General features: G+C 36.4%; 1 long non-coding RNA gene across 2 annotated transcripts in view; it reads right to left on the bottom strand.

The window, feature by feature from the left end:
- Positions 1-3138: 3138 nt before the first annotated feature.
- Positions 3139-19991, bottom strand: part of LOC103146921 (uncharacterized) — a 58498-nt gene continuing 41645 nt past the window's right edge. For both annotated transcript variants that reach the window (XR_001663788.1, XR_001663789.1), the window contains exons 4-5: positions 17450-17523; positions 3139-3212 (exon numbers count right to left, since the gene is read on the bottom strand). This is a non-coding gene — a long non-coding RNA (uncharacterized LOC103146921). The remainder of the gene's footprint in view (positions 3213-17449; positions 17524-19991) is intronic.

A 19991-nucleotide genomic window follows, 5' to 3' on the forward strand; every position in this document is an offset into this window, starting at 1 on the left:
CCATTGGAAATTTCCTTTCAGTGTTAAACTTGTTGCTAGAAAAATGGCACTTTAGTTGCAGTTGGAGTCAACCTTTAGTTATTTTATCTCCTGTTTTAAATCACCTACATTCTCCACACTCAATTTTTTCATTTCTTTATATGCAACTTTTACTGTTTGGTAATGGATCATTGCTACTGTTTGCGCTGTACAATGGCTGCTGGAAGAGACAAGTGTTTTGTAGTTGACTTACAATCCAGAAACCACTTGCTGCATTCTTGTTGGTTGTGCAGGAAGCTCCACTATTGCTTTTCAAAGATGTACAGTTGTATAAACGCGCATCTGTTTGCAGCGTTTACACTTACTTAATGTAAGTGTAAACGTTGAGTTTACACTTACATAACCACCAGCAGATTATTTGGATTTAAAGCGACAAGACGCCCTAAAAAGCATCTCATTTATAGGACATCAGTAAAATCAAGTGAAGTCAAATTATTTGTCAGCAACAAGGTAGTTCAAAGTGCTTTAAACATTAAAAGAGGAAAATACAAAGTTATAAAATACACCATAAAGTCAACGATTGAGAAAACCAGCAACAAACATCAAAATCATCAATACACATCAAATATGTTGGTCAATGTTTAATTGCTGTTAATTTGCTGTTTTCTAGAAGTTTGTTGCAGATACACTGCAAAAACATAAAATCTTACCAAGTATTTTTGGTCCAGTTTCTAGTGTAAAATAAGACAAAATTAACTCAGAAGTGTCTCTTCAGGAAGATACAGGAGCTTGTTTTAAGTCTTTAATATTGAATGGCCCCAATATGCTGCTGTACAGGTATGACATCATTTATACTAATTAGAGATACCTCAGCTTGCGAATGCATCTAGCTTAAACCAATTTCAGACATCAGGAATGAAACAGATTAAATGCTAAACTGGCTTGCCGTACAGTTGGACAGCGCGTCGCCTCCATTGTTCTTCTTCTCTGCCTGCTAAAGTCCTGAAGGCATATTCATGAGGGAGGCCTAATTAAGCAGTCGGGGTCTGGATGGCGTCCAGATGGATGAGTTATTATTGCCGTTATTGATACTGGCTGGTTTGAGGCCCACTATCAGGGATTAATGCTGCTTGAATTTAGAAGCCATCTTACCACTTAGTCCCATGATGAATAATGTTAGGCAAAGTCGTTTGCTCTGACACTCACTTACTTCCCCTCATTTTATGTACTTTGCTTGCCTTATTAAGGCTCTTACCACCGGCTTAATTGCCTATTTAGAATTCCCCTCTTTGTGACCTAGATGTGTGTTATTTTGTGAATGTAATTAAGTTACCTGTAAATATCTCAGCCGCAGCCTCATCCATCTACGTTATGTCGGCACCCTCTTTTTTATTTTTAATTAATTTAATGGCTGCCGTATCTGGACACGTATAACCTCGATAAAACCAGGAGAAATTGGTTTTGGTGGTGTTGGACTGGAGTCGTAATGGATCGGCGCTGGAGTGGCGAAGCGTCAGGCGCGAGCGGTGAAAGATTCAGGGCGAGCGGATTTATGTGGCGGCGCGTGAGGAAACGCTCCACATAGATAAAAACTGCTCAACTAAAAAGGAACGTCTTGATTATCACTAAATAATGGAAATAAATAACATTTAGTGTCAATTTAAATTAGGCTTAATTATCGTAAAGATGTAATTCTCCTTTACTGACGCTAGCTGCGTTTTCATTAAAAATGTTCGGAAAACTTTGTCAATATTCTGTTAAATCAAAAAAACAAAAATTTGTTTCCATTACATAAGAAACACAACAAAAATCACAGATGAATAAGTTTAGAAAACATGCAGCGTCATCATCCTCCTACCACTTCCTGTCGTCTTCTTCGTCTTTTCCGCCAGTAGCAACATCTGATTTACTGAACAGGATTATGGTCACCGAAAGAAAGAAAAAAATTTGACTTAGTCTTAGTCCAACTTCTTTTTTTTTCAAAAACATTATGACTAATTTTTCTCAGTCTATTTCTTTTTTCTTAGAATTTTAACTTTAATCTCAGAATGTTTTGCGTTTTTCCTCAAAATTGTGAATATTCTTAGAATTCTGACTTTAATCTGAAAATTGTGACCATTATCTCTCAGATTTCTGACTTTAACAACAGAATTTAGACAATTTTTTCTCAGAATTTTAACTGTTTCTTAGAATTTTTAATTTAATCTCAGAATTTTTTACCTTTTCCTCAAAATTCTGACTATTGTCAGACTTCTGACTTTAATCTCAAAAGTCTGACTTTAATCTGAAAAATTGACTTTCTAAGAATGTTGACCTTTTTCTCAGAATTTTGACGTTAATCTCAGAATTTTGACGTTAATCTCAGAATTTTGACTTTTTTCTCAGAATTTTGACTTTTTTCTCAAAATTTTGACTTTTTCTCAGAATTTTGACTAATTCCTTCCTCTTGCACAGACAACTTTCACCACAAGAGAGCACATGAGAACCACTTACCACAAACTTCTACTATTTCAAACATTACATTGATAACTACACCAACACACTTTCATCCTGCTACGGAAACAGAAATGGAAATAAACGCCTGTTAAAATCGGACCGACATGTTAAAAAATGCCTCCGATGTTGATAATATCGAACATCCTTAGTTTTCTGCCCTAAAGTGTCTCCGGTCCTGCTTCCTGTGTGATTTATTGCAGGTGTGAAACGAAGGAATCCATGTAAAGTTTGTGCAACACGTTGCAGGAACAAGTCGTCGTTTCTTTCCATATGTTACTGCAGTTTCTTTCCAATTATGGTTAAAATGTCAGCAGCTGAATCACGGTGTTTCTGTTCCCAGCCAATATGTTCTGCTGGAAATGGGTACATGAGGGGGGGAAAGTGCACCAGCAGCTTTTAAAGCTCCATAAAACAGCTTGTTTAAAAACACACATCCAGGGTTTCACAGGCATGAGGGGACAATCTGTGAGAGTTCAGAGATATTCATGAGGAAAACTGCGTTTACTTATGTGGTGCAACACGTCACATGGTCACTGCAGATCTTTCCTTCTTCAACTTTGTTATTTTAGAGGACAGTCGCTGACTAAACTCCAGAGTAGGTTTTCCTTCGGAGAGCTCACTACCCTGACCTAATTCAATCCTTTAAGATGAGTATCCCCTCACCTTAATCCCCTGCTGGAATAGCAAACAGCTTCTGTTCTCTGAGCCGGATCTCCGAGGATTGGTTCGCCAAATTTCTGAACGGAGAGGAGAAACTAAATCAGATTCTCCTTCAGAAAACAAAGTTATCCCTCAAACACTCACAACTTTTCCTGAAAACGAACATTGTGAAGAATAGTTAAAACTAAAAACAACCTGCAACCATGACAATCCATTTTGGTTACTTATACTTTTACTAGCATCCGTTGGAGATGAAAATCATAAAGAAAGTTGGGTTGCAACTAATCATGTTAGAAATCGATTATTTGATTGATTATTCTGACGATTAATCGAATAACAAATTGTCTCATTCTGCATATTTTTCATTTTTTCACTTAAATATTTTATACACAATATTAGAAATTCATTAAAAGATGCAAATCAGTAAATAATTTTACATTTTTAGACAAGAAAGCAAAATTTATGTCATGAAATGTAATAAAAATGTTTCTCGTCATAATGAACAAAATATATATTTTTTTGTACAGTTTTGTCTTAATTACTTCTCTGAATATGGTGTTTTTTAAGCAAATGGACTCCAGTTAATGATTAATCGTTTACTATATTAGTTGGCTGTTATTTCAATAATCGATTAATCACAATTAATTTGATTAATCGTTTAAGTAAAAGTTCAAATATGACTGAACCCCTAAATATTTTTGGTCTAGTTTCTAGTGTAAATATTTTGGTACACTTCAACAAGATAAAACTAACTTATAAGTAACTTTTCAATGCATTGTAGGGACTTGTTTGAAGGCCATCGCAGATAGAAAAAAAAGGACGAGCAAATTTTTGCCAAACAAAACGTGGAAATTTTTAGACTAATCTGAGAAATTTTCCAAACCAAAAGTTGGAAATTTCTGAACTACAAAACTCAGAAAATTATGGGGAAAGAAATCTGAAATTTTCTAGAATTTTCTAGTGTGAAAACATTTCTAGTAAAAACTGTTTTTTTGATTAATCCCAGGATATTATTCTAGAAAAACTAGGAAATTTGAATTTCAAAAACTGAAATTTTTCAAACAGAATTACCGACTTAAAACAAGCTCATATCTTGCCGAAAAGTTACTTGCGGTTAGTTTTGTCTTATTTTATATGTGGTAAGATATTTTCAGTAGAAAATACTTGTTAGGATTTTGTGTTTTTGCAGTGTAACCATCTGAATTAAGCAGAAAACTCCTTATTCTGACATTATCCTCACACTCCTGACTGAACCTCCTTGCAGAACATTATTTTGCGAGCTGGACTGCATCAGCATTATGTCTTATTGGCACTGTCAAAGCCCGTCTTCCATTAACCTCTGCAAATTAATTATTATCGACACATTTGGATGGCGCTATTGAATGCGACTGAATGCCAGATTGATGCTGTAATTGCAGCGACTCGTTATATAATAAAAGGTCACGCAGAAAAGAGATGAGACATTTGATATTTATTCATTCGTGAGGATAAATCTCTCTTTTAATGTGCAGACTATTTAGAAGATGCATATACCATTTAAATCCCCTCAGCGGTAATCATGGGTTGTTTTATTTTTAGCAGAAAAAGTTGACATTTTTCTCGACTTGCTGCTCTGAAACAAAGGAATAAAGGCATCTCCTGCAGACAGTGTGCAGGCTGAAGTCTGTCAGAGTGTACTGTAAACTCATTTGCTCTCATCTCACAGAAACACGATGCTGTCAGTGCACTCGCGCTCGCCGAGTGATAGATCTTTGTTCGAGACCACCAACACTCGGCGCAGACTTGTTCAGGCTGGAAGAATGAAACCCAGGTTTAGGCAGATCATTTCTTTGATCGCAGCTGGTTAATCACGACTCTTTTCTCCGCAATCAGCTAAGTGTTTCTGCAGATTTCAGGCTGGTATTAATGTTTTGACATTTGCGTTGCCACCGGCTAAAGACCGCGTCGTTTTCTGACTATTTATGGCTGAGCGTTTGGCGCCGTGCTTGACGTGGGGATGATTGGCTTCAACACTTCAGTCAGAGGAAAAATGCTGAATAATTTTTACACAAGGCAGCATTTTTGCAACATATATAAATCTTTAATATCAGTTGTGACAAACTGCAAAAACACAAAATCCTAGCAAGTATTTTTGGTTTAGTTTCTACTGCAAATATCTTCACTTGAAATATGACAAAACTAACTTAAAAGTAACCTTTCAACAGGATAAAGGAACTTTTTTTAAAATAAATTATTCCTTAATATTAATAAATAAGTACTAATTCCTCTGCATAATTATTTCACTTATGATGTGGGAAAATATCTTGTTATAAGTAAAATAATCTGCGTATGAGTCAAAAATGTTCAACTTTATGAAGTCAGATATTTCCAAATCTTCTTCTAGAAAATTTCTGAGATAATCCCAAAATCGCTGACTTTTTTCAAAAACTTTCCGCTTTTCGAGTGACGACATTCTCATTTTTTTCTAGAAAAGTTATTTTATTTCTAGTGGAAATTTATCCCTTTTTTGTATTTTCTTTTTTTCTAGTATTTTTTTAGTTTTCAAACTCAGAAATGTACATGCTTTTTCTTTAAAAAATTCTGAGATTATGCTTGTTTCAAGTGAATAATTCCTTTATATTGGCAGATTATTTCTCTTATAACATGGGAAAATGCATTGTTATAATTAAAATAACCTGCAAGTGGAACGTACAATGGCATAGTTACGGGCATTTTAGATAGAAAAAAAGAGGAGCATATTTCTGACCAAAAAAACTATTTTGAGATTAATCTAAACAATTTCTAGGAAAATTTATGACCTCAAAAAGTTCAAATTGTTAAGTTTTGAAACTCAGAAAATTTCTTAACGTCAAAAAATTTTGACCTTAGGAGCTCCGACATTTCCTCACTTCTTGTAGAACATTTCTGAGGCTAATCTCAAAATTTATGATTTCTTTTTTTTTTTTTGACAAAATTTTAAAAATTTCTAGAAAATTTATGGGTTTTCAGGTGAAGATTTACCCCTTTTTTCCCCAATTTGTTGAGTTTTCAAACTCAGACATTTACATCAATGATGACGATGCTTTAAATCAATAATTCCTTTATATATCAATCAAAAAATTGCAAGTTCCACTTGCAGATTATTTCAGTTATAAAAGAAAGTGAAATAATCTGCACTTTCTCATCAATATTAACCAATTAGAAAACAAACTCTTATGTCTTGCTGAAAAGTGTTTTCTTAGTAAGATATTTGTGATAGAAACCAAACAAAAAATACTTAGTAATATTTAACGATTTTGCAGCGTTGCTGGACGTAAAATAACATTTTCTTTTCCAAAACGAGGCGGTGAGGCCATATGGCGCGCGGCGGCAGTAATTCTCTCCACGGTCTGTCCGTCTCGGAGCAGATCTGAGACACAATGCAGGAGATGATCGAGTCTTAGTGTCAATACATCAGCCCAGAAAATTACCTCCTCTCTGCTTGGCCTACTTTAATCTGTGGCCCTCTATTGAAGCAATGAACACTCTCTCCTCTGTCCTATTGACGACGTAAAATAGGTTTGCCGGCTTGATTGACAACTTTGTCCAGCTGACAAAATGTAATGCAGTCCAGGACAAAAAACAGATCAGGAATTCTTTTGGACCCAATCTGGTGCTGCGATTACATTTTTCTCCTCCGTCTTCTTCTTTATTGTATCAGACGGGTCTTTTGAAGTATTGAGGGAGAGTTTTTCTTATTTATTTATATCGTGTGAGCGCTCACACACGTATGCAGGTGCATGTTTGAGAAGAAGTTGGTTTTGGCTTTTTAAGCTCCGACTTTCATCCGGACCGACTCCTGAATAACAAACAGAAAAAAAAGAAAGCGTGTTCTCCTGCCACCAGGAATAAGATCTCATAAAAACAGCACTGACTACCTCTGGTAGCATTCCAGTGACCATGATTTATTTTTCTGTTTTAGCTCGGTGAATTATTCAGGCTGCACTTGTAGACATCAAACACATTTTCTGCTGACAGGGAGATTTAATGAAAACCAATTCGGCTCTCCAGCAACACTAAAACGTGAATGAAACTGATGGTTTTTGGAGCTGTTTGAAGGCTTGTTTTACCTTGTATCTGTAAGATATATCTGAGCTCTTAAAGCCTGGCTCTGATATGAAATTAATGTCAAATCAAATTTCAGCTCCACACCAGGGAAATTCTTAAAATAAATATTTTTTAATGTTTGAACAAAAAACATATCATTTGGCGTCTCTGCAGTGGAAAATATTCATAACCTGTTTAGTTTTATTGAAATTTTATGTAATTCAACTCAAATCTGAGCAACAGAAACCTAAAACCTTAAATTAAAATTCACTTTTTGCACATTTTCTACATCAGTTTGAGTCTCATCTGCTTCTAAAACTGTCAAAGTACTTTAAAAAAAACAAAACATCCAGGTGTTTTCTGGTAATAAGTAAAAAAAATTTGGTGATTGGAAAATGAGCCATTTCGAAAACTTTCCAATTGTTGAGTCACATTCCATTACCTAGCAACCCCAGCCGAGCTCCAGTTGGTTTTTACAGCAGCATTCAGCTTCTATGCATCACAAATCTGGAATAAACATCCAGAAAACTGCAAAGCAGTCGAAACACTGAGTTCCTTTAAATGAAGACAACAAACACACCTGTTTAGAGTTTAGAGCTGCTTCTGAACAATGCAATGCAATGGAACATTGACCAACAAATTTGACGTGTGTTGATGATACACTCGACGTAATGTAATGTTTGTGACTAGTTTCTCAATTGCAGACTTTTTATTTTTATGCTTTTATGATATAAAGCATTTTGAACTGCCTTGTAGATAAAATTTACTTTACAAATAAAGTACAATTTACAAATTGACTGATTTACAATGGCTGCTGGAAAAGTCAAGTGTTTTGTTGCTGACTTACCATCCAGAAACCACCTGCTGCATTCTCGTTATGTAGCTGTGCAGCAAACTCTACTAATGCTTTTCAAAGATGTGTGGTTGTGTAATTGTGCATGTTTGCTGCTACTTTCACGTGCGAGTGTAAACGTTGAGTTGGGGGCGTGGCCAGCAGCAGATTATTTGGATTTAAAACAGCTCATTCTAAGTAAAATCTCAATATCTAAGAATGATTTTGTGAAAAAAGGTGTAATGAAAATGCTTTGTATAGACCACAGATCTATACAAAACCTAGCCTGTTCAAGGAAGAACAACACCTCATTCTCACATGAGGTGTTGGGTTAGGTTATGCTACACGACTGAATCAGCAGTTGTCAGAGTGTTGCTCCTTAAGCTGGAAGTAACAGGAGAGACGACGCTGTGAGACGGTTTAATGTTGCCAAGTTTCCCAGGAAGTTGTTAGTGAGAGAAATGAGCAAACACCCAGATTAAGTGCAACCATCTAAACAAATTTCTGTAAATCGGCGTGAGATGGCAGTCGATAGCACATTGATTCCTGTAGCGTCTCTTTTCCCCTTAAACGTCCTGATCCCCCAGTAAGCAGCGGTCTCCAGACGGGGGAACAGAAAGCGGTCATTTTCAGAGGAAACCGTATTAACTCGGACTAAGATATTTTGCCGCAGCAGGGCTTTGGAGGACTTTAAGTATTCATGGCATGAATTTTCCATCAAATCCATCCAGAGAACACACTGATCACAAGGCTTTAAATAACCAAAAACTGCAAGTGGAGCGTGTTAACCGGCAGGGCTCTCCTCATCTGTTATGCTACCAATAGGTGAACAAAAGCAGCAGAACTGTACTACATTACTGCCTCAGTGTGCTACAATTTAATGATCATGTCAGCAGTTCTCTTCAAAGGCCTCACTTCTGATCAGATAAGCCTCTCGTTTCCTCTCCGTATTTGAACCCCCTTGAACTAGAAAATGGATCTACCCCCATCCATCCAGCCCTGCGCTCGTTCGGCACGGGGGCTGAAACTCAATCCGCCGAGAGCTTTTGGAAACGAATTTTGATCAAGAACATAAAAGGACATTCGGCTCGACGTGAAAATTACCGGGTTAAGCTGTGGGGGACAGAAGCTCCTCAGAAGTGATCACACCACTTCGATTTGTTTCACATTTTGAAAGATTGGAAACACTGACATCAAATTTCTTCTAAGTCTTTACAAATATGTGTCTGTGCACTGCAAAAACACTAAATATTACTAATTATCTGGTCTAGTTTCAAGTGAAATATCTTCGTACATTTAAAATAAGACAAAGCTAACCTAAAAGTAACTTTTCAGCAACGTGTAGGATCTTGTCTTAAGTAAATAATTCCTCAATATTGATGAAAAATTTCCAGTTCCACTGCCAGATGATTTCTTTCATAACAAATGTGAAGAACTTATACATTTTTATTTTTTTTTCTAGAAAATTCCTGAGATTAAATTTAAAGTTTCTGAGTTTTTTACTAGAAAAATTTTTGACTTTTCAAAAGTTTTTCCTCATAAATTTTTGACTGTTGGACTTCAGAAATTTTCAAGTTTTGTTGCAAAAATTTGGCCTCCTTTTTTTTTTACATACATAATGGTTCCTAAAACTCACTGAAAAGTTACTTGTAAATAAGTTTTGTTGTATTTAAATGTACTAAAATATTTACATTAGAAACTAGAACAAAATACTAGTGGAACTAGTATGTTTTAAAATCAAAATTAAGGAGTTACTGACTTAAAACAAGCTCCTACATCTCACTTAAAAGTTACTTTAAATTAATTTAGTCTTTTTTCAAGTGTACTGAGATATCCGTACTAGAAACTAATAATAATACTTTGTAAGATTTTCTGTTTTTACAGTGAGTAAAAATCAAATTCCTTGTTTTTGTGCAGAAACTTGGTCAGTAAAATCAACTACAAACATTTGCACCACATATGTATATAATACATTTATATTCTGCTTAATTTCAGCCGCTAATCAAGCTAAACTGCAGCACTTTTCGCTCTCTTGTTGCTGCTTGTGACCTTGAATGTTTGCCTATTAAACTGCCGATGCTCAGACAAGTATCCATCTCAACCTCAGGGGACTCGTGCACAAGGATAACGAATCAATCGCCGCCTTCATCCATGATCCAAAGGCGCGATAACTCAGGACTTTGGCTCTTTCCCTGAGAAACTGCTTTACCTCCGGGGAGTAACTGCAGGCTGAAGACGAAGGGTAAACCGATGCAGAAAGAGGTCACTGTCTGTTCCCTCCGCCCATGGCTCTGTCTTTCGTCTAAACTGGAATGTTTTTGTAAGAATGTCATATATTGTTGAGTTTCCCTAAAAAAGTAACATCCCAACCTAATTAAATTATCATCTACATAACACAGAAATGTAGCAAAAGAGATAAAACTGTCACATAAAACACATTTATCTAGAAGAGGACATATTTTTTCTTTTTTTAACTTTAACTGCTAGAAATGCACATTAGTAGGATGTGCTTTTAGGACACTTTAGAGACATGTTGGAAAGTATGAGCAACTTTTTATTTGGTAAACTAGAAATTTAGTTAAAGGCGATGTTTTTGTACTTCCATTTGGGCCTTAAATGTTTCTAGAAATAATCGAAGCGCTTAAAAAAAAACACCCAATAAGTCATTGTTTTAGTGTCTGAAAAATGGTACAATTCAATAGTTACATTCCACAGGCGCTGTGCCGTTACCTAGCAACCCCAGCCAAGCCCAGCCCCGTTACCTAGCAACCCCAGCCAAGCCCAGCCCCGTTACCTAGCAACGCCAGCCAAGCCCAGCCCCGTTACCTAGCAACCCAAAGCCCAGTTCCATTACATTCTGTCAGCTGGTTTTACACATTAAAACTTACTGTGGTTGAACTGAACATTTAAAATGTATATATTGATCTAAATTGAATCCCAAGGCTCCAATAATGATAAAATAAATAAGTAAATTACTGTTTTACTGCAGTATGTGTTGTACAATGGCTGCGTGGCCAGCAGCAGCTTATTTAGATTTAAAGTGACATCTCATTCTGACTAAAATCTCAATATTTAAGAACGATTTTGTGCAAAAAAAAATGTGATGAACATGTTTTGTATAGACCATGGACCTATCCTAACCTGGTCAAGGAAGCATAATAGGTCACCTTTAAACAGTTCATTCATGGTTTCATTTATGCTGAAATTTTAGCATTTCATTTTAAAAAGTTAGTTTTAAAAATGGACAGTAATTTTGTTTAGCAAATAAGCTAAATGTTTTCATTTATGAAAACATTGTATGAAAAACTGCCTTTTGTACTTGTCAGTGTTAATTAATATAAAAACTTGTTTGATAATCTGTTACATTCAAGGACAAACACTCAAAAACGGCTAAATTTAATGTCAGACTTAAAATGAAGACTTCAGTTGGCTGCTGCTCTACAAGATGACCTTTTTGTGCTTTTTAAAATGATTTTGAATGTGTCCCAGATTGTCCAAATGTCCAATCTGAGCATGTAAAGTAATAATTTTTCATCTTTACGCGTCTTCCTAACACGTTCTGTTTAAATGTGGAGTCCCAGCTCCCTCTTTAAACCAGAGGAAGAGCTGATTTAATCCATCTTGCACCGCCAACACTCTGCCATACGTTCTGATTTACATCCTGATTTGTTGGCCTTTATGTTCATGTAATGGTTACACTTCTCATGTGTGGGTTATTAGAGCCTCTTTCACAGACGCCCATAAAAAACGACATTACAGGGCGAGGCGTCGATGAGCGGCATGCCGATTACGGCTTAATCATTTATTGAGATGCTGTGAATAAGCATCTGGTTTCTTGTTGCTGATTTGTCTGGATTTTTAAGGAGAAGTCAGTCAGCATCAATCATAGCTGGTGATTACGGTGGAATGAGGTTTTCATGCAGAGCATCTGTAGATGAGTCACTTCTGACCGCAGCTACGGTGTGAGCAACTTTTTAATTGAGTTGTTTAAAATGTCACAGCCTCAGATTTCAGACGGATGAATCAATCTGCGTTAGTAATTTTGAAACATTTATGTTTTCTGTCTGTGCATTTTTAAGTTAAATCAGATTAGAAACACAACTTTTAAGCGATTTTAATGGTGTTTTATGAGATAAACCAACATAAATGGTGAATCTATTGTCCAAATCTGCTTAGAGGAATATATGCATTACCGATTAAAACAGAAGAAATTAGAGGTTGAGCTGAAGAATCAGTATAAACTAATTTAAACAAAGATGTGAAATAATTATTTTAGTAATCAAATATTCTAACATTTATTCTGATGATTAATCAACTAATTGGATTAAAAAATGTTCTCAATTTGCTGATTTTCAATTTAACCACTCAATACATTGCAAGAAAGAAACAAAATATTAAATTCTTTTTTTTTTAAACATTTTATTTCCTAAAATGAGGGGTTTGGTTTACAGGCTGGTAGAAAAAACAGAAAGTTGTGTCTTGCATATGGTCAAAATAAGTGGATTTGGATCGAATGCCTCGTAAGAGACCTCTAACGGCAGCCTTTATTTAGGACTGTAAGCGTAAAAGATACTTTTTATATCATCTCAGTTTGTTCACCTTCTAATTTAAACAGATTTTTCTTTATTCCGCTTCTCATCATATCTTATCTACACCTGTCAACCTTGAATAGTTACTGAAAATCCTGTTTTGTGAAGTGGAGAAGTCAGGAGTGAGTTTTGAATAACCTTGAGTAAACCATCTGTCACCCTGGCAGACACCGGTGGTTTCAGGTAAGCTGGAAACTCTGCAGTCTCTATTATTCTGCATGCCGTGTGAGAAAACCCGCTGACTTCAACCGTCCTGCTGGGCTAACCGCTGATTAGCTTGCAGTTTGGTTTGTGTGAAACAAAACTGCATTAAACAGAAGCATCTAACAAATACGCTCCTTATTGCTATTCCACGGATTAGCTGCATCTCTTCCAGAAATCATTGCTGGAATTAAAAGCAGGAAGGTTCAGATGTTCTGCGCTGCAGCGCTCGGGTTTCCGTCATTTGGGTTGCATTTGGCTCCAGCGGTGGCCAATTTCTGCACAGCAGCTGCCAGTCGCACGTGGACACGAACCGCTGTTTCTCGAGAAGGCTGCAGGCGCGACAGAGAGGTGATGACACTGTAGGTCGTTTCATTCTCTGTCCCGGCAGCTTCACGGTTTCTACGAGTCTGTTTAAATCCTCCAAGCATAATTAATCAAACTATTTCATTTGGTTTTCTGTAACGGATTACTGTGCTGAGCTAGAAGAGATCATATTTTACATTACTGTAACATTTATAAGATAAAGTTAGTTTTAAAAATGGACAGTAATTTTGTTTAGCAAATAAGCTCAATTTTAGCTTAATTTTCATTTTTGTAAAGTCAAAATTAATCACCAACAACTTTTTATCCACACTGACTCATCATCTGGCATCTTCACTTGTTTAGTGATGTGAACCTGACAAGAAGAAAGAACCACTGACGAAGAGCTTGACTGTTTAACTGTACATTCACATCATTCGACTGTTTTTTCTCTCTGTCTGGTTCTACCCAGAGGAATATTAATATATCTTTACATTCTTGTTAACTTTTATAGAAAGTGTACTGCTCCCGTTGAATTAGATGGAACTTTTACCTGAACATTTCGGCCGTTTTGAATGCTTTTGTACTTACATTTTGGGTTTCTACCGCTTCTAAAAACACCCAGTCATTTTTCTTGTTTGTTTTTTTTTTTTTTTTTCAATAAACTTGGTGTTTGAAAAATGAGCCGTTTCAAAAACCTCCCAATTGTTAAGTCGCATTTGGGCACTGTGCCGTTACCTAGCAACCCCAGGCGAGACCAGCCCATTACCTAGCAACCCAAACAGAGGTCCAGCACTTTGGGTCAGCTGGTTTTATGAGCGGTACAATTGCTGCTGGCAAACACAAGTGTTTTGTTGTTGACTTGCCATCCAAAAGCCACTTAATACATTCTTGTTGGTTGTGCAGAAGGCTCCACTTCTGCTTTTCAAATATGTACGGTTGTATAATTGTGCATCTGTTTGCAGCATTAATTTTTACATGTGACTATAAATGCTGAGTTGGGGGCCAGCAGCAGTTTGGATTTTTAACACACTTGATTTTAATACTTTATGTCATGTGTTTATGCACAGCGTTTGTGAACTTTAGTTTTATTTTGACAAGTTCTGCCATTAAAGCTGGTATGTCATGTAGTTTTTGATAAAGCGAAAGTCTTTGGGGAGTTTTATACCCCTAAAGTTCTTATGATTTGCTTGTTTGTCTACTTTTCCTTCATCAGAAACTATCTCTAGTTCTGCACTTCTATGTCTAACAGTGTCTCTTTCCTGGAGAAACTGCTGCCAATGACTTTGTGTACTTCTGGGTTTTGTACTGTCTTTACAGCATCTGGCCACCAATCCTCCTTTCCTTTTCTTCTTTACTTTCTCCACCTCTCAGCTAACGTTTTATATTATACCGTCGCTTGACTACACTTACACAAACGTATCACCAATAAACTGTCAAGATGCCTAATTTCATCAGCACATAGTCGCTGTCCATATGGAAACCCTGACAACATAACTACTCAACACATATACCTCCATATGGATCGACACGGTTCTGTTTAATCCTTGGTTTCTTTTATGATTTGAACATAAGTCTGCCTGTTCTCCAGCTGGCTGTTAATTTCCTGTTCAGTCGTGTTACATAAAGCAGCAAAACTATCATCAAATTATCATATAATTAAACCAGACCAGAGAACATCTGTAATTTTCTCCTTTTACCTCAAACAAAATCTGAAAAATCTTTGCTAGACTCCTGGAGCGCCAGGTTCAACCGGTTCGATGAACCCGCTCTAGGTGTGAGCACAACTACAACTCAATACAGGTGTGTTTGTTGGCTCAACATCAAAAACATTAAAGCTGCTTCATTAACACACCGATTCTGTGTTTTTCCCCAAAACGTAGACCAACATTATTAAAAACAAAGCGAACACTGAAGGGCAGCTGTTTAGGTAAAGTAGAAACAGACATGTTAGCAGGTATGAAGTGTATAATAACTCTGAAACCTCTCATGTATTATTGAGTCCTGACATTGGCAAGTGGTAGATGACATGAAATATATATGAGGTTGAACTCCAGTTACTTAAAGATTCAGCTCCACACTTAGCAGTTGTACTGAATCGCTCTTTGTGTCCAACTGGGACTGGAAAATAAGTTCCTTTTGGTTGCATGGAGCAGAAGTTGTTTAGTCATGAAAAGCCTTGATTGCCCAGCAGAGAGGACATTACCTTTTAATTTGCATTTGCAGCGCTGGAACAAGGTTAAAGCTAAGCAACAGGAGAGAAAGTGGACGGGATTGTTGGCCGGCCACAGCTGAGGCGGCCATTACAGCTGGCTGAAGAAATGCTGTAAACTTTGCGGCCCTGCTGATGTAATTGTCTGTAATGACCAGTTCTTCGTGGCCAAGTGGAATTCAGATTTGATTGCGTGAAGGGAAAAGTCAAAGCGCGTGTTATTCTAAAAACAAAACCCTCCAAAACTTATTATTGAAGCTTGGAACAAACGTAGAACCTTAGGTGAATGTTTAATATCGACCAAAACAAACTAACAAAAAGGGGGAAAAAAGGTGCAAAATTGTCCAATCACTAAAGAAAACTAGAGAGAGCATTTGTATTCATGTCCAGTCTCTTTTTATTTGCAATTCGCCTCCTCAAAATATGAATCTCTGCTGGAGAGCGACTGAATATGTTGTCCTCGAAGTGTGTCCTCGTCCCGTCTGAATAGACGTTAGAGACAGGTGAAGTCAAAGAAAACGTTCCAGCGTCAGAGAGAAAGGTTATAATGTAACATTTAGAAAAATGATAAGAAAGCAAAGCAGTTATTAGCTTCACGACACATTACTCGTATTTTCCACTATCCTGATGGTCCAGCTTAACACTTATATAACGGTAAACAGTTACTACCAAACTTTGTCATGTTTTTATTGTCTAAATAGCATTTAATGCAGATTCAGACCCCAAAAACGTAACATTTTCTGTTTCATACCATCCTGAAATTATAAACCAGCATTTTGTATGACTTACATCAAATATTATGAATTAATCCAGTCGACCTCATGTTACTTTCTAAACCTCAGCTTTCCTTCATTATTGATACATTAGGCTTCAGTGGTTATGGATATAACCAATAAGTTTCATTTTATATACAGTGTTAGAATATTTTCAAATTGTTACTAAATAGTTAGTTGTCAGAATTGCTCTTAATCTGCTGTAAAATATGCTAATGCTAATGAAAAACAGTTCATCACACCATTAATTTTGATTGATCTAGTTTATGTAATATGCAGGTTTCCATGGGTTTGCTATTAAAACCACTTACAAGTTGTTTTGTTGGACTAAAATGTTTATTATTTATGTTTTTTGATGAATATTTTTCAAGTCTTATGGTTGCCAGTTTAAAATACTAGCATTTTATTTGGTGAGGTTTGTTTTGGTAACATTTAGTAGTTTGGGCTTTTTCTTGCCAGCCGCTATTGCCACTAATAAGTTCTGTTGCTAATGGTTGTTAGCATGTTAACTGATGCTACTGCTAGCACGTTTTTAAGGAAGTCAATTATTTGTTGCTGAAGGCACTCAATGTTTCTGCTAGCAGTTGTCGTTAAAGCGCACTCAGACATAAAAATGACTGCAAACTGAGGCGCGATCATATAATTTACACCTTTGAAAAGCAGAAGTGGAGCCTCCTGCACAATCAACAAGAATGCAGGAAATGGCTTCTGGATGGTAAGTAAACAACAAAAATAAAAACCAGCTGACCAAAATGCTGGAGCTCAGCTGGGGTTGCTAGGTAACGGCACAGTAACCGTTGATTATGACTTATCAATCGGTGGGTTTTCGTGACACTTAAAATCATAAACTTACTGCCAAAACAAAACAGCTTGGGCTTTTTAGAAGCAGTTGAGACCCAAATGAAAATACAAAAACATACAAACAGTAAGTTTAGTATAACAACTCCCCTTTTAAAATCCTCAGAATGTAATGCAAGTTACGAAAAAATAAAATAAGTGAGTTTTGAAAAATATGTAACCCTGAAACTTTCACAGAGTTTTGGCTTTCTAATAACCTTGTATCTTTTCAATGCATCTATCCTTTCTCCACATTTAGTTTAAAAGTCTAGATGTCATATCCCTAGAATAACTAACTTAATAGAGATGGGCTGTTGCATTGGAATTGCAAGCCTTCGTCAGAAGAGCTTATCAGAAATCTTTTTTTATGCTTTTTTGTAATATTCATCACCTGGAGGCAGGCAGGGCGCTGCCAGGAGCTCAGTGGGTTTGTTTCATGAAACCAGGTGCAGCATTGAATTTAGAGAGGTGTACCTTTCTTTCCCCATTGATACATTCTTACCTTTTCATCCTTTTCCCCTTTCCTCACTTCCTGCCTTTCAATAATAAGCAAATTATTGATATCCTCCTTCCTCTCTGGTAGAAACAGAAACAGAAAGTCTCAATGTATCGCCGTCCTTATGAGTATTTTTAATATGTCAAAGGAATGCTTCATAAAATAAAATATTTGTTAGAAAAGAACCAATCTTAAGCCTAAAGAGAACATACAACAGTACAGCTGTCAATAGTTTCAGGAAGATCAGAAAACATGGAGCGCACCACACACTCGGTTGTTGTTTATCACTGGGAGTGTGTGTGTGTGTGCGTGTGTGTGTGTGTGTGTGCAGTGGTTTTTGCATAGGGTTGCTAAGCTCTAAGCTCAATTGGAAGCAGGTGCGGCGTAAAGACCTAATCACATTTGCGGCTCATTACCCGGTGACTGTGTGCACATATTTGCCTCTCTGTGTCCTTATTAATCAGGCACAGACAACCCTAAGTGCTCCTCTCCACTTTTCCACATGACTTGCTACAAGCAACAGTAGAGCACAACAACGTGATGGGACCACCTGCTGCTGTCTGCTTTTCCAACACCTGCAATGCAAACGCTCGTAATTTCTCACTTGACCTCTAACCGTTTGCCAATTGGCAGAGCGTTAGTTTTTTGGCCCGCTTGAATGTTGTGGTACTCGCTTCGGAGTGATCATAACAGCATTAGGGGAGCTTCCTCGCTCATCTGTAACTAATATAATACTGTATGTGGTCGTTTTCTAAATCAGCAGAAGTTGTATGGTGATATGGAAACGCAACGTGGTCCAAAATGTTTTCCTGCATGCAAATGGATCACAGTTTTCAGGGTTTTTTAATCCAAATTTACTTATTCAAATTTGAGTTCACTTTTTTATATCAAATTCCAACTCAAAACATAATATTTACTTCTAAGTATGAGGGAAAAAATACAACATAACTGCAAACTGAATTAGAAACTGTTAAGGAAGAAAAAAGACATGTTAAGTTTTAAACTAGCTTATTTTAAATTTATTTTCTCAACAAAACCAAATATCATTTTCGGTTGTTGAAGATGTAACGGATGCTGCCGTTTATTTTAAACTTGTTAAAATCAACAGAAGCTGTTGTTTTATTGGGAAGCTAATTAAATAATCAGGCAGAAAATTCCAGCAGAAATAATGAGCTCCTTTAGGTTAAGGCTAAACACCGACTTGGTTGGATTTGAATCATAATGAATGAAACATTGATCAACTTATTTGATTATTTTGGCACTTGACAAAATGTAATGTTTGTTACTGCTTTCTCAATTCGTGGCTTAATGGTGTTTTTATTTTTTGTGTTTTTATGGCGTAAAGCACCTTGAACTGTCTTTTTGCTGAAATATGTGATACAAATAAACTTGATGGATTAAACACAAGAAAAAAGGCAAAAATTGATAAAATGGGAACATTAGTACGATACCGTTTGTAGGATTTCTCTTTTGTCTTTGGTAAAAGGCGAAGAGCCATTTTTCCTGCTAGCGCCTTTGTTTTCGTTGTATTTACCCAGAATGCCCTGCACTGTAGTCCACTTCCTGGTTTTGGAGCGGTCTCTAGTCCGCTTGGCGTTCACATATGCATCCGAACCGCACCAGAGTTCACTTCAACTGAACCTAGATCAAAGTTTGTAGGCTACGATGGAGCATTAGAGCTACACTAAGAAAAGAAAATAAATATAAGGTCCTAAAATTATGAGAATAAAGTTGAAGTATAAATAAAAATCAGAATATTATGACTTTATTCTTCTGATCTTTTGACTCTTCTCATATTATTTCGTCTTCATTCTCGTACAGCTTTATTCTTGTAATTTCAAGACTTTCTCATATAGCTACCAGAGTTTGCCAAACTGAAGGTTAATATCTGGCCATCAGTTCAACCTTTTGAACTGATGGCGCACACCAGCCTTAAAAACTACAAAAAAAACAAAAACATTTTGGAGTGGCCTTGTCAAAGTATTGCGGTCTTCCAGTAGAGAACATTAGAGAAAGTACTTCACCAAATACTGAGAGCAGCTGTGTGAAAAAGCTTCGTAAAAGCTCTTCTTGTGGCCACGAAAGCATAAAATAAGTTAAAACCATCCACCAAATTTCCTCCTCCTCCTCAGTGATGTTAAACTCTCTTTCCAGCCAAATGCTTAATGGCAGCTGGTGATGCCAAAGGTGACGCAGCCAATTATTAGGTTTGGAGAGTAATTAGTTTCCACATCGGGCCAGGTTGGTTCAAAAAGCTTCTTTTTTAATCCCTCCTAATGAATGAAATCATCATTTAAACTCTGCTTTTTGGATTTACTCAGGTTATTTTGTCTGATGTCAATGTTTGATTGATGATCTGAAACGTATTTTAAAAGATTTATATATTTTTTACTTCTGTATGGTGTTGTTTTTTGTTATTTTCCACATCCAGATTACTGAATAAATTAACAAGCATTCTAATATTAATCAGTATTAGCATGAATATAAGGAATATTGCCTGCAGTTATTTAAACAATAAAAGATAAAAACTTTTGTCTCAAAAATACTC

Source organism: Poecilia formosa, unplaced genomic scaffold (assembly GCF_000485575.1).
Source record: "Poecilia formosa unplaced genomic scaffold, Poecilia_formosa-5.1.2 Scaffold171, whole genome shotgun sequence".
Taxonomy (NCBI): domain Eukaryota; kingdom Metazoa; phylum Chordata; class Actinopteri; order Cyprinodontiformes; family Poeciliidae; genus Poecilia; species Poecilia formosa.